The following is a 16,838-nucleotide window of genomic DNA, read 5'->3' on the forward strand; positions in this document are numbered from 1 at the left end:
TTCTGGTTAGGGCGACCAGCTCAGCAACTTGTGCTGAGTGCGGTGGGCCCAGGGGCTCAGCTTCTATGATACCTCTGTTATCTACGACTGCGTATCCAGTACACAAGTCTCCCGAGTCCGTCTGTCTGTGGCAACTACTGTCAGTGTAAAAAGTAAAATCTACGCCTTCCAGTGGGTTGTCACTAATGTCGGGTCTTGCAGTGAAAGTTTGGTTCAGATATTCCATACGATCATGTGTGTCAGTGTCTATACTAAATCCTCCTTCACCATCATTCTCATCCTCCACCCTTTGTGCCTGTCCAGGCACACCTGGCAGATAAGTTGCAGGATTTAGTGCGCTGCATCTTTTTATGATGATGTTTACAGGGGCCATTAGTGCTAATTCCCACCTTGTAAACCGTGCTGATGAGACATGTCTGGTTTGGGCAGAGTTCAGTAAGGCTGACACTGCATGAGGTGTATGGATGGTCAGGTTGTGTCCTAACACTACGTCTTCGCTTTTACTCACTAGCAAAGCTATCGCTGCAACACTTCGCAAGCATGTGGGGAGAGACCGCGCTACGCTGTCCAACTGTGCACTGTAGTAAGCTACCGGCCTGCTGGCATCACCATGTCTCTGGGTTAGGACACCTGCCACACACCCAGCACTTTCCGTACCATACAATTCAAAGGGTTTCCCATAATCTGGCATGCCTAATGCAGGTGCCTGTGATAGGCATTGTTTAAGTCTCTCAAATGCCAGTTCGGACTCATCTGTGTGAGAGATCCGATCTGGTTTGTTCGAGGAGACCATTTCCTGCAAAGGTAAAGCCAGTATGGAGAACCCTGGGATCCAGTTTTGGCAGTACCCACACATTCCAAGGAAAGTGCTGATCGGCTGCTGGGTTTGTGTCATGTCGCGAATCGCCTGTATTCTATCAGCGGTGAGGTGTCTAAGTCCTTGTGTCAAGCAATGTCCCAAATATTTTACCTTGGTCTGGCACAACTGCAACTTATCCTTTGAAACCTTGTGTCCCGTATTAGAAAGGTGAAACAGAAGCTGTTTCGTGTCTTTCAAGGACGGTTCGAGCGAATCAGAACACAGCAGTAAGTCATCTACATACTGTATTAATACTGATCCGCTCTCAGGTTGAAAGGATTGTAAACAGTCATGCAAAGCCTGAGAGAAAATACTTGGGCTGTCAATGAAACCTCGGGGTAGGCGAGTCCAGGTGTACTGTACTCCCCTGTATGTGAATGCGAACAAGTATTGGCTGTCAGGGTGCAGAGGGACCGAAAAGAAAGCAGAACAGAGGTCAATGACAGTGAAAGATTTCGCAGTAGGGGGAATTTGCATGAGGATGACAGCTGGATTTGGCACTACGGGGAATTAGCTCTCAACTATCTTGTTTATCCCCCTTAGATCCTGCACTAGCCTGTAACCCCTCCCCCACTCTTTTTCACAGGGAAGATGGGACTATTGGCAGTGCTGGACGTCCTAACTAGGATGCCCTGTTGTAGCAAGCGCTCTATGACTGGGTACACTCCTAATTCCACCTCTGGCTTCAGAGGATACTGTGGGATTTTTGGAGCTATCCTACCATCTTTTACTTGCACAACTACAGGAGCTACATTTGCCATCAATCCAGTGTCTTGTCCATCTTTGGTCCAGAGGGATTCCGGTATCTGGGAGATAATTTCCCCTACCTTGGATGGACACCTGTCTGTAACAGCAGAGTGTGACATTAACCTTTGTGGGGTGTCCAACATATCCTGCACTTCCTGAACGTGATTCTCCGGTAAATCCAATAAGACACCCTCAGGAGTACAATATATGACACACCTCATCTTACACAATAAATCTCTCCCAAGTAGATTAGTCGGGGCCGATGCAGCTAGCAAAAAGGAATGCTTGGTCTGCAAAGGCCCTATCGTAATCTCCGCTGGTCTACTTAAAGGGTAGTGTTGCACTATTCCTGTTACTCCCATTGCTGAAATTGTTTTACCCGTGGTTTTCATACCTACCGTTGAATTTAACACTGACCTGGCCACCCCTGTATCTACAAGGAAAGGTAGTGATCTACCAGCTACATCAACTGTGACCTCGGGTTCATTTCCAAGGCTAGCAATCAACTTCACTGGCTGCAGACTACAGGTGTGGCCTAACCCCTGTTGTATGTTGTGACCCTCCCGCAGTGCGCTGGCAGCTACAATATGTGAGGGGGGTAGCTGAGAATTTTCAGAGGTCTGCCAGTCCCTCCTAGGTGGGTACCTCCTTGTTTCCCCTGCATGTGGCTCATAACTCCTCCTATGCGATCCCTGATCCCTATTACGTGTATCATAATGTAGTTCATGTTCTGGTCTAGGGGGTCGATATACCTTATGTGTGCCTTTATAATTACAGTTCCGTGCGTAATGTCCTTCCCTCTGGCAGTTATAACATTTTACTACATACGACTTACCATCAGGGGTCTGGGGTTTCGGCTGATGCAGCTTCGTTGTAAGGGCTTTTATACTTACTGTCATCAGCTTATCCCCCTGTGACTCCCTGTGCTTAATGATGTTCCGATCGTGCTCGATAGCGGACTCTCTTAATGCAGCCACCGAGATACCTCTCCAGTTAGGTTGAATGGTTTCTACCCTTGTTCTCAATGTTTTTTTTAACCCGTCCATTAATACTGACACAGCTACCTCCCTATGATGTACATTTTCCTTAATGTCCTCGACCCCAGTGTATCTAGCCATTTCCTGCAGTGCTCGATGGAAATATTCAGAAGCAGTTTCACCTTCTTTTTGTCTTATGGAAAAGATTTTATTCCATTTGACAACAGTAGGGAAATATACTCCTAATTGTAGATTGATCTGTCGTACATTCTCCTGAGTGTATTCATCAGTGAGAGGTACTTCTACTCTAATTTAGAATCAGTAATGAATTTCGCAGGGTCAATATTGGAGGGTAAACATGCCCGTAGCACTGTTCGCCATTCTTTGTTTGTGGGTTCGGTGGCGTTACCTAATTCTCTAATAAACCTCTGACATGCGGCTAGATCCTTTCTGGGATCGGGAAATTCAGACATAATTGTCCTCAATTCTGTCCGGGACCAAGGACAATGCATAGCAATGTTCCTGATGGGAGTGATTCCCTGAGCGTCAGTCTTCCCATTGGGGACTGCGATCACCCTGACAGGATTTAGTTCAATTACATCATTTTGTGTTGACTCTACAATCTGAGTTGCTATTGTCTCTGCATAATGTACGGTGCCGTACTTACCTGTGGACACGACCTCACCTGTCCCTTCGCTAGGGGCCTTTGCTACTGCTCTTACTGGTTGGGCCGTGCCCACTTGGGTGTCTTTTATGGTGGCTGCTAGAGAGAGTGCCGATATCGTGCTGGGCTCATCTTCTTGCTCGCAGTCCTGAGGGAAGTTTAAAATGGGATACAACTTGCACGGGTTAGCATTAATACATTTATCAAGTTCACTCTTATCATATATCAGTATGCCATTGTCTGTAGCCACTTTCTCCCCTGTAATATACGGTGGTGGTGGTGCGGTTGCCATCAGTTTCCTGCTAGGTTTGGAACTGGCTGTGTGAGCTAGTTCCCTCTGCATATCGCCCTCTTGCTGCCATAAATGTAAACAGTTTGTGTGTCTGACCCTTTGTTTTCGGGATTTTAACAGACATATCCTAATCCTTAAATTCTGCAACACCTCTGGTTCAAAACTGCCTACCCTAGGGAATGGTTCCCTATCTTCCGCAGTCATACGTTCCCATTCATTACATAAAACCTCTGTGTGTGATCCATACTTCTCACACATTATGTACCTCGCCGACCCCCTGGGCCGTGGAATATCAACCTGAACCCTGGTTGCACGTCCCTTACTTGAGCAACTCGCCCCCATATTTTGCAGGTATTGCCTTCTCAGCTAATTCCTACAAAAAAACAAAATACTCAATATAAGGCAACGGTGAAAGTTCAACGAGTGCTCTCACCCACTCACGCCCACGTTGGCCAGTACTACCATACACTTTTGATAGCACAGGCAATGTACCCAACCTAGGGCCCCTGTGTAACCTCTAATTTACTGGAAGTATATGGGAGTGACTTACCCTTCCCAGTAAATATTGGTTGTTGGAGATTTCCTGTGTGACCAGCGAAACTCCCTTAAAAGAAAAAAAATTTTACACAAATCACGCTTGCGTATGTTACACCCAGCGCTTATGATCCCGCGATTTTACGCAAAGCTCGTAAAAAGGGTATCACGTTGCGCTTAGTATTGCACCCATGAACGCGCGGTCCAATCGCACAGCGTATAGGTAACTGTTACTTATCCGCCGTACGACCAATGGAATCGATTGTTCAGGCTGCGAAACCTCAGCCGGTACGTATCAAAACGGGCCTATATGGGTTCTTCGCTAACCATCTGGGCTGCGGTATCTAAACAAAAACCTCGCTGACCTTTGGTCTGCGGTACTCTAAACCTTCGCTGACCTTTGGTCTGCGATATCTACTACTTTGCTCCTTTGTACTTTAATCAATGTTAACGTGAGCAAGCCACTCTCATGCCACCAAGTGTCCACTCACCTGGTGTGGTCTCCTACGGGATCCCGAATTCCCTGGGTCCACAAAACCTTTATTGTTTGCACACTCACGCTCGTTCACTCATATACACTTTGGTTTTTCTGTACAGAAAATTAACTTTCATTCAGATAAACAGCCTTAGCACCAGTGGTAATACATTTCGCGCCTAAACTAAAACATTGCTATTGTGTAATTTGTACTTAGCAGTCGTACCTTTACGCACGTTGCGTATACACGCAATCGTGCGTACGTCTTTACGTTGCGTACGCAGTCCCGTACTTTGTCCGAGACACGTGTACAAAGACCGTACGTCCGCAATAGTACAAATCCCACACTTCTATAAATGTAAGCGATATTACCTATAAATGTTTACTTAACACAACACAGTATCCTTCTGTATAAACCTGTTTAACTAGGACAGACTGTACTTGTGTTTTACGTTTTACTCCCTTAATATTAACTCTATATTTTAACTAAATAGCAACAAATTTCTCAGCACAGGTCAAAATGAATCTAGTAATCACTACTTATGGCAACAATGCGAGCAGATATGCAAAGTACAAAATACAGGTGTATGCGTGTGTTGTGTGCGCATTTGGCGCCAAACAGAAATTTACAGACTTTAAAAATAGCTTTGCGTATTTACCTTACGGATCCCACCAGCATCCCTACAAACCATGCAGAGCAGACGCCATCATATCAGCAATTTGAGATAGAGTTTACCAGAGTATCCTACGACCAGGAAAAGGCTTACGTAGGATACCTGTCCACCCTTTGCTGATAGATAAAGTCTGCTGTAACCTGCTAGGCTGTGGGTATGAGGAAAAACTGGACGAGCAACCAATTGATAATGTCGATATTATCTTAAACCATAAAGCTATACCTCTAAATACACTTTTACCTTGGAGCCGCTACGGCCGCAAGACTGAATATACACGCTACGCACTTTGCACGCTATTTGCATACAGAGTCCCGTAAGTTGTACGGTCTTAGCGTACAAACGCCGCGCTGGAGGTACAAAGTACACACAGCGCGCGCACACTCAATTGATAACCTTTTAACCTTATTAGTAATACAATGTAATGATATGATTACACTTTAAACCTTTATGCAGCAAAGTACTGCAATGATGTTATACCTTAAACCTTACGCAGCGCTGACGATATATAGTACCCGCTAAGCGTACACACCTTATCGATATACACTTAAACCTAATACAGTTAAATACGCTTTAAACCCTAGCAGGGAAATGAGGACACAACACCGATTTGTAGTTAACCGCTGGGTTCTAACACCACAGTGGATTATTTGAAAGGGGATAACAGTACAAGTTATAGACTACAAGGCTAACAAGACAAATCTACAACAGAATAATGGCTACAGAGAATGTACATACGTGAGAATGTTCGCTTGCGCAACTTGGACCAGTCCTCCGCTCATCAGGTAGATGGCGTTCAGAGTCTTCTGACCGGCCAGGCAACAACAGGCTTTTTATACACAACTTCCATACACAATACAATGGTTACTGTAATCTCATTGTCCATTGGACACAGAGATGCATCTTTACATTACAGGAGAGGTCATAGGTTGATTTGAAAAGGTGGTCGATGTCTTTCCCAACTGCTCTTGTGGGTGGTATCCTCTGGATTCCCGCCGCATACATAATATACAGTAAATACAGTTTATATCTATATTCTACTTCTGCACATAACTATACGCTGGAACATGCGATCTTTCTCTAACCAACACCGGAATGTTACCCTTAAAATACCCTACAGCTGGATACTAGACATCACCTTCTAACCTTAGTCTGACCCTTCCTAGCATGCAAAGGCGAATCCCTTAGTACTGGAACCATTTAAACTGTTGATACTTGCTGATGTGGTGCAAGGGAGCTATATCTAAAATGTGCACTACTTGGGTTAAATATGTAATGTTCTAATAACCCTCTATGCGCTCACAAACCCCGCCGTAAATACCCATACCACGCGCAGGAACGCGGGAGCGACCATACGCAAATTGCGGATATGTGCACGCACGGCGGAACAAGTGCCCGCGCAGCGGGCATGTGTGTGGGGTTAGTACATGGTGTATGCATTACAATATTTTTCGACTTTGACAGGTCATTTTACTGAACTTTTGTTTTTTGGATTTTACATGCTCTCTACTATGACATTGAGCATCAGTCTTGGCAGACGACGTTGATGGCATTTCATCGTCTCGGCCATGACTAGTGGCAGCAGCTTCAGCACGAGGTGGAAGTGGATCTTGATCTTTCCCTATTTTAACCTCCACATTTTTGTTCTCCATTTTTTAAGGTGTGGAATTATATGCCAGTATCAATAGCAATGGCCTACTACTATATATACTGCGCACAACTGAAATGCACCACAGGTATGGATGGATAGTATACTTGACGACACAGAGGTAGGTACAGCAGTGGCCTACTGTACCATAATGCTATATATTATATACTGGTGGTCAGCAAACTGTGCAAAACTTAAATGCACCACAGGTATGGATGGATAGTATACTTGACGACACAGAGGTAGGTACAGCAGTGGCCTACTGTACCATAATGCTATATATTATATACTGGTGGTCAGCAAACTGTGCAAAACTTAAATGCACCACAGGTATGGATGGATAGTATACTTGACGACACAGAGGTAGGTACAGCAGTGGCCTACTGTACCATAATGCTATATATTATATACTGGTGGTCAGCAAACTGTGCAAAACTTAAATGCACCACAGGTATGGATGGATAGTATACTTGACGACACAGAGGTAGGTACAGCAGTGGCCTACTGTACCGTAATGCTATATATTATATACTGGTGGTCAGCAAACTGTGCAAAACTGAAATGCACCACAGGTATGGATGGATAGTATACTTGACGACACAGAGGTAGGTACAGCAGTGGCCTACTGTACCATAATGCTATATATTCTATACTGGTGGTCAGCAAACTGTGCAAAACTTAAATGCACCACAGGTATGGATGGATAGTATACTTGACGACACAGAGGTAGGTACAGCAGTGGCCTTCTGTACCGTACTCCTATATATTATATACTGGTGGTCAGCAAAATTATGCACTGTACTCCTACTATATACTACAATGCAGCACAGATATGGAGTGTTTTTCAGGCAGACAACGTATACTGGTGGTCACTGGTCAGCAAAACTCTGCACTGTACTCCTCCTATATAATACAGCTGCTCCCCAGTCCCCACAATTAAGCAGTGTGAGCACAGATATATGCAGCACACTGAGCACAGATATGGAGTGTTTCTCAGGCAGACAACGTATACTGGTGGTCACTGATCAGCAAAACTCTGCACTGTACTCCTCCTATATAATATACTGGTGGTCCCCAGTCCCCACAATAAAACAGTGTGAGCACAGATATATACAGCACACTGAGCACAGATATGGAGTGTTTTTCAGGCAGACAACGTATACTGGTGGTCACTGTCAGCAAAACTCTGCACTGTACTCCTCCTATATAATACAGCTGCTCCCCAGTCCCCACAATTAAGCAGTGTGAGCACAGATATATGCAGCACACTGAGCACAGATAAGGAGCATTTTTTTTCAGGCAGAGAACGGATAAAACTGGTGGTCACTGATCAGCAAAACTCTGCACTGTACTCCTCCTATATTATTAATATACAGCTGCTCCCCAGTCCCCACAATTAAGCAATAAGCAAGCACAAATCTTTGCATCAACAATACACGGAGAGGACGCCAGCCACGTCCTCTCCCTAACATTTCCAATGCACGAGTGAAAATAGCGGCGACGCACGGCTGCTTATATGGAATCCGAATCTCGCGAGAATCCGACAGCGGGATGATGACGTTCGGGCGCGCTCGGGTTAACCGAGCCATACGGGAGAATCCGAGTATGCCTCGGACCCGTGTAAAATGGGTGAAGTTCGGGGGGGTTCGGTTTCCGAGGAACCGAACCCGCTCATCACTATAACAGACGCCCGCGAAATCCCGTCGGAGTACAAAACCCTGATGTAGTCTAAAAGTAAATCATGAGAGGTCTTACCACACTGGCCTCTCTCCAGGAGGAAGCGACTCCACCGCTCCCAGGCGGCCCGATAGGCCGCAAAAGTTGCAGGGGCCAATGACCTGTGGGCTAACTCCTCCAATCCGGGTGGATGACCTGCCACACATAAGCAGGACATGATTCCCCACGGATTAGAGCTGCCGGAGCAAAGTGCCTAAACCGCTGCAAATCGCCGCGAGACAGGGCATCTGCAATTCCGTTACGCATGCCAGGGACATGCTTGGCTCGCAACGTAATGTTGTTCACCAAACATAGCAGGACTATCTGCGCAATGACCCGCAAGACCGGTAAGGACGTGGATTTTTGGCGGTTTATGGCAAAAACCACGCCCAAATTGTCGCACCAGAAGACAACATGTTTGTTACGCAGGGAATCGCACCATAATTCCAAAGCGACCAGAATAGGAAAAATTTCCAGCAACAGCATGTTCGTAGTGAGGCCCTTGCTAAGCCAGGCACGCAGCCAAGGAGACGCGCACCAACGGCCTGCGAAATAAGCTCCGAACCCGAAAGCGCCAGAGGCGTCCATGAAAAGCTCCAGGGACGGGCTAGACACGACCGCCTCCTGCCAAATACGGATGCCGTTGAAACGAACAAGAAAGTCGTCCCAAATACGTAAATCCCGTCGGATTTCGAGGGACAACCTAAGGAAATGGTGCGGGCGTCTAACCCCCACGGTAGCCCGTTCCAATTTTCTACAGAAAACCCTGCCCATGGGGATCACCTTGCAAGCAAAGTTATAAGGATTGAGCCTGCTTGAGAGTGAGCTTGCCCGCCGCCAGCGCATATAGAATATCGTCGTGTAAACGCAACACCTTGTCCGCAGGGAGCCTACATAGACCACCGACCGTATCAATCTGAATCCCGAGGTAAACCAGGGAGGCGGAGGGACCCTCCGTCTTTTCTGGTGCAACCGGAACCCCGAAGCGTGCAAAGAGGGCCAGAGCTCCCTGCAGCAAGTTGACGCAGCGAGGTGAGTCTGAGGGGCCGATAAAAAGAAAATCGTCCAAGTAGTGCGAAATTCCCCTTTCGCCCGTTGCTTGCTCGAGACACCAGTGGAGGAAAGAACTGAATCTCTCGAAGTAGGCGCAAGAGATAGAACAGCCCATAGGGAGGCACCGATCGATGTAATAGCCCTCGTCCAACTTAAAACCCATAAACCGGAAGGCGGAAGGGTGCAGCGGAAGGAGACGAAACGCTGACTGGATGTCCAATTTACACATCACTGCCCCCGGGCCAAAAGACCGGATGGTGTCTATGGCCGAATCAAAGGATAGGTAAACAACCCTACACTGGTCAGAAGGGATAGCATCATTAACTGAGGACCCCAGAGGACAGGAAAGATGTTGGATGAGGCAAAATTTGCCCACGGTCTTTTTGGGGACTATGCCTACGGGGGACAAGACCAAATCTGGCAAGGGGGGTTCCCGGAAAGGGCCTATCATTCTCCCTAACGCCACCTCTGCCTCCACCTTCTGCCGGAGCACGTCCGGAAACTCCCGAGCCGAGCGTAGGTTCGTACCCGCCCCGGGACCCACCCGTCCATGTATCGGCAAGGGGAAACCCGACGCGAAACCTGAGTGTAAAAATTGGGCGTCCACCGGCCGCGGGTACCGTCGCAGCCAGGGAATGAGCGCCTGAAGTCTAATTGGGGTGGGGGCTGTGGCCAACGCTGGTGGCCGCGGGAGCGCGACTCTGCCGGGTCTGCAAGCCAGAAGCTCCATGGGCTGGGGCAGTCCTTAATCCCGTGGCCCCCGCCACATCTGATACAGGAGTGACGAAAACGACACCGCCCCCCCCAAGTCGCATTGGGCATTATTAAAAGCGAAGCATTTTCCATGCCCCGCGCGCCCTGCACTGCCGCGAAAGCCGGCAGAACGAGAGGCAGGTCGTTTTGCCCATCGTCTTGCCGTGCCGCCTTCATCAGTGTCGGCCAAACCCTGGGTCAGTTCAGAGCACAATTCCACATCTTTTTTACCGAAGTTATAGATCAGCCGCTCGTGTTGTTTGCGGCGGAAATCCTCGTCATAACGCCGCCAGGCCGACCCTTTGTACATATGGTACAGAACGTGTATGAGGAATTGATAGCGCACCACGTTCATGTGTTCGTCCGGGCGCGTCTCTAGGTAACACGCCGCAAAGATTAACATGCAGCGTACCCAATTCGGGTAGGACCGCAAAGCGTCCTCGCTACCCTGCCCCTTTTTCTTAGCTGAAAGCAAGGCTTTACGATCGTCGCTAGTAAGAGCAAAAATATTGACATATTGGCCCTTACGAATACGGTCCCGGACCCGGGGCCTGAGTCCACGTTGCACAGCCGTATTAGCGCAGTGAACGGTGTCCGATTCCACCGATACTTGGGAGGCGGACGAGGTGGAATACCGACGCTCGCGCCGTCTGCGACGCTTAACCCTGTGCAAGCCACCATCCGAGGAGGACAGATCCTCCGAGGACGTGGAGGCAAGGGAAGAATCCGTGCCCCGACTCCTGCGCTTGCCGGAAATCCCACCCGCACTGCTGCCTATGCTAGAGGAGCTGGAGCGAGTACCCGAACCCAAGCCGCTAAGGGGTGTAACCGCGCTCCCCCTGGACCAGTCGATGTCCGAGGAAGACTCACCTGCACGAGAGGGAACACCGTCCGTCCCACCGGCCACCGGACGACTCGTGGATGCACCAGCTGACTCCATTGCTGACCCGACGTCCGCGGCTGGGGAGACAAAAGAGACATTGTTCCCCTGCTCCACCACCGGACCCGCAGCCGCCGGGAGCGGGGCAGGAGGGGGGACCGTCGTGCCAGAGGACAGAAGCGGGATAAGAGATTGCGCGATGCTATCCGCCAAAGATGCAGTGGGCCGCCCAAGTCCCCCGGGTACGGAGGATAACAAGGGAGCCACCGCCGACACCACAGCAGCACAAATGGCGGACAAGACGGTGGCGTCAACCAAGGGTGCAGCCGCAGTGGCAGGCGAAGGAAGAACAGACCCGCCACGCGAGTCGCGCGCCCCGCCGGAGGTACGCAAACCTCCCGTCGGGAGCAAGGACCCGGAGGATCCATCACTATCGGGAATCATGGCACAACCGTCCTGCTGCGCTAAACCGCGGCCAAACCGCCAGCGCCGCGACCGTCTACTAACCCGAGCGTTGGCCACAGGAGGAGAAATCAGAGAGTCGTCACTACTAGAAGGGGGCAGCGCGACGTCGGACTGAGAGCTGACCGCAGTAGCGTCGGCAGGAGACGCCTGGACGCGGGGAGATGGAGATGGTTCGTGAGCCATATGCGAACGCCGCCCCCTTATGGAGTGAGTGACCGGCAGCCGAGACCCCGGCCGGGGTCCGGCAGGAGCCGCGCGGCCACGGGCAGCGGCGGCAGAACTACCAGTCAAACGTGACGCCATGGAAGGGACCAGCGCCCCGGACCCATTGACAGCCAGAGAGATCGGGCGGGCCACCCCACCGCGGACAGACGCGGCACGCCCCCGCATGACAGGCCCGTACTAACAGTAACCGGTAAGGCCCCCCCGCAGCCGCGGAGCGGGGGCGACGCCCCACCCCGACGCGGGAGGGCGCTGACAGAACAGACAATGGTAAGGGAGGGATCACAGAGGGGGTAGGCCTCATCTGGGCCCCCCTGCTGTGAGGTTGATCTGCAGCACGCGCGCGCTGCCCAGACTGCCTGCATCCGGCAGCCGCGCGACCCCCCACCCGCCCACTGCTGACAGCCAGTTGAACTCCCAGGCCGCCATCCACCACAAGACTGTCCCCCCTGGCGGGGGAGATCTGCCGGGCCGCAGGGCAGGAGCTCCGTCTCCGCCCCACGTGACTCGTGCGGTCATCCGCCGCACCAAGCAGCGGGGTCAGGGACGGCAGAACGCCGTCCCTGGCAGGCAGCCTAAGATGCCCCCGCTCCCTGGCGCTCCATCCACCGCCGCTGACAGCAGCGGGGATGGAGACGGAGAGCGCGAACGCGGGGGAGCGCAGGCGAGCGGCCGAGCCCGGCCGCGCACGGCCCTCGTCTCCCGAACGGCAGCCGCAGCAGGGCTACCCCGGGCCGACAGGAGAGTAGAGGAGTCCAAAAGCTGGGTGGGGAGGCCAGCGCTGCGGGTAGGACGGGAACGGGCCGCCATAACACACAAGGGAGTGGGGCTAAGGGGTTAGCAGCACAGAATAAGACACAGAGGAGAGGAGAGGCACAGTAGGAATAAAAGTTAGGAATAGGAGAGTGAATGCAGCAGTAGTAATAGGAAAGTAGAAGTGGTAGAAAGAGAAAGGAAATGAAACTGTGAATTACTGAATTGGAATGGGAATACTTGCAGCCTCACGTGAAGAACTGAAAGAGACAGGAAGTACTAGGTCAGCAACTTATATGCATGGTAGTACAGCCCCTATCCACAATCCAGCCAATAGCCTCCCGGTCCTTCCATCTACGTACCTCCCACCACAAAACGTTAACCCCTTCCAAGCCAAGGTGATGCCTCGAGAGGCGCTCCGGAAGCCCAGACGGTGCGTTTATGCTGCTATGGTCACATTATATTCCCTACGCAGTCTTTCATGTAGTTACAAGACACCCATATAATTAATCAGGAATACTGTACACATTTAAATCTGCTACATCTGCACTACACTTCTTCAGTTGATATCAAACTTATTGCATGCACTCACAGGGCCTGAACAATTCGTCTTAATTGCTCCTGCATTGTGTGCACAAAACTAAGGAGGTAATTCAGACTGGGAGCGATCGCAGTCTGAATTACTATGCGCAGTGCAGCCAGTGAGATGCTATCAGCATCTCACTGGTGCGATCGCTTCTGCCTGCTTGACAGGCAGAGGCGATTGCGGGGCGGGAGGGGGCATACCAACGGTGTTAGAACGCCGTTGGCGGGGTGTGGTTCGGACAATGGAGGCGTGGCAGGACCATTGGGGGTCGCAGCATCTGCGTGTGACGTGCCGCAACCCGGGATGCGACAAGTAGCTCCCTGTTTTTTGGATTTTACATGCTCTCTACTATGACATTGAGCATCGGCCTTGGCAGACGACGTTGATGGCATTTCATCGTCTCGGCCATGACTAGTGGCAGCAGCTTCAGCACGAGGTGGAAGTGGATCTTGATCTTTCCCTATTTTAACCTCCACATTTTTGTTCTCCATTTTTTAAGGTGTGGAATTATATGCCAGTATCAATAGCAATGGCCTACTACTATATATATTGCGCACAACTGAAATGCACCACAGGTATGGATGGATAGTATACTTGACGAATGACGACACAGAGGTAGGTAGAGCAGTGGCCTACTGTACCGTAATGCTATATATTATATACTGGTGGTCAGCAAACTGTGCAAAACTTAAATGCACCACAGGTATGGATGGATTGTATACTTAACGACACAGAGGTAGGTACAGCAGTGGCCTACTGTACCATAATGCTATATATTATATACTGGTGGTCAGCAAACTGTGCAAAACTTAAATGCACCACAGGTATGGATGGATAGTATACTTGACGACACAGAGGTAGGTACAGCAGTGGCCTACTGTACCATAATGCTATATATTATATACTGGTGGTCAGTAAACTGTGCAAAACTGAAATGCACCACAGGTATGGATGGATAGTATACTTGACGACACAGAGGTAGGTACAGCAGTGGCCTACTGTACCGTAATGCTATATATTATATACTGGTGGTCAGCAAACTGTGCAAAACTTAAATGCACCACAGGTATGGATGGATAGTATACTTGACGACACAGAGGTAGGTACAGCAGTGGCCTTCTGTACCGTACTCCTATATATTATATACTGGTGGTCAGCAAAATTATGCACTGTACTCCTACTATATACTACAATGCAGCACAGATATGGAGTGTTTTTCAGGCAGACAACGTATACTGGTGGTCACTGGTCAGCAAAACTCTGCACTGTACTCCTCCTATATAATATACTGGTGGTCCCCAGTCCCCACAATAAAGCAGTGTGAGCACAGATATATGCAGCACACTGAGCACAGATATGGAGTGTTTTTCAGGCAGACAACGTATACTGGTGGTCACTGTCAGCAAAACTCTGCACTGTACTCCTCCTATATAATACAGCTGCTCCCCAGTCCCCACAATTAAGCAGTGTGAGCACAGATATATGAGGCACACTGAGCACAGATATGGAGTGTTTTTCAGGCAGACAACGTATACTGGTGGTCACTGTCAGCAAAACTCTGCACTGTACTCCTCCTATATAATATACTGGTGGTCCCCAGTCCCCACAATAAAGCAGTGTGAGCACAGATATATGCAGCACACTGAGCACAGATATGGAGTGTTTTTCAGGCAGACAACGTATACTGGTGGTCACTGTCAGCAAAACTCTGCACTGTACTCCTCCTATATAATACAGCTGCTCCCCAGTCCCCACAATTAAGCAGTGTGAGCACAGATATATGCAGCACACTGAGCACAGATAAGGAGCATTTTTTTTCAGGCAGAGAACGGATAAAACTGGTGGTCACTGATCAGCAAAACTCTGCACTGTACTCCTCCTATATTATTAATATACAGCTGCTCCCTAGTCCCCACAATTAAGCAATAAGCAAGCACAAATATTTGCATCAACAATACACGGAGAGGACACCAGCCACATCCTCTCACTAACATTTCCAATGCACGAGTGAAAATGGCGGCGACGCGCGGCTGCTTATATAGAATCCGAATCTCGCGAGAATCCGACAGCGGGATGATGACGTTCGGGCGCGCTCGGGTTAACCGAGCCATACGGGAGAATCCGAGTATGCCTCTGACCCGTGCTAAATGGGTGAAGTTCGGGGGGGTTCGGTTTCCGAGGAACCGAACCCGCTCATCACTATAACAGACGCCCGCGAAATCCCGTCGGAGTACAAAACCCAAATGTAGTCTAAAAGTAAATCATGGGAGGTCTTACCACACTGGCCTCTCTCCAGGAGGAAGCGACTCCACCGCTCCCAGGCGGCCCGACAGGCCGCAAAAGTTGCAGGGGGCAATGACCTGTGGGCTAATTCCTCCAATCCGGGTGGATGACCTGCCACACATAAGCAGGACATGATTCCCCATGGATTAGAGCTGCAGGAGCCAAGTGCCTAAACCGCTGAAAATCGCCGCGAGACAGGGCATCTGCAATTCCGTTACGCACGCCAGGGACATGCTTGGCTCGCAACGTAATGTTGTTCACCAAACATAGCTGGACTATCTGCGCAATGACCCGCAGGACCGGTAAGGACGTGGATTTTTGGCGGTTTATGGCAAAAACCACGCCCAAATTGTCGCACCAGAAGACAACATGTTTGTTACGCAGGGAATCGCACCATAATTCCAAAGCGACCAGAATAGGAAAAATTTCCAGCAACAGCATGTTCGTAGTGAGACCCTTGCTAAGCCAGGCACGCGGCCAAGGAGACGCGCACCAACGGCCTGCGAAATAAGCTCCGAACCCGAAAGCGCCAGAGGCGTCCGTGAAAAGCTCCAGGGACGGGCTAGACACGACCACCTCCTGCCAAATACGGATGCCGTTGAAACGAACAAGAAAGTCGTCCCAAATACGTAAATCCCGTCGGATTTCGAGGGACAACCTAAGGAAATGGTGCGGGCGTCTAACCCCCACGGTAGCCCGTTCCAATTTTCTACAGAAAACCCTGCCCATGGGGATCACCTTGCAAGCAAAGTTAAACAGGCCCAATAAGGATTGAGCCTGCTTGAGAGTGAGCTTGCCCGCAGCCAGCGCATATAGGATACCGTCATGTAAACGCAACACCTTGTCCGCAGGGAGCCTACATAGACCACCGACCGTATCAATCTGAATCCCGAGCTAAACCAGGGAGGCGGAGGGACCCTCCGTCTTTTCTGGTGCAACCGGAACCCCAAAGCATGCAAAGAGGGCCAGAGCTCCCTGCAGCAAGTTGACGCAGCGAGGTGAGTCTGAGGGGCCGATAAAAAGAAAATCGTCCAAGTAGTGCGAAATTCCCCTTTCGCCCGTTGCTTGCTCGAGACACCAGTGGAGAAAAGAACTGAATCTCTCGAAGTAGGCGCAAGAGATAGAACAGCCCATAGGGAGGCACCGATCGATGTAATAGCCCTCGTCCAACTTAAAACCCATAAACCGGAAGGCGGAAGGGTGCAGCGGAAGGAGACGAAACGCTGACTGGATGTCCAATTTACACATCACTGCCCCCGG

Source organism: Pseudophryne corroboree, chromosome 5, assembly GCF_028390025.1.
Source record: "Pseudophryne corroboree isolate aPseCor3 chromosome 5, aPseCor3.hap2, whole genome shotgun sequence".
Taxonomy (NCBI): Eukaryota; Metazoa; Chordata; class Amphibia; order Anura; family Myobatrachidae; genus Pseudophryne; species Pseudophryne corroboree.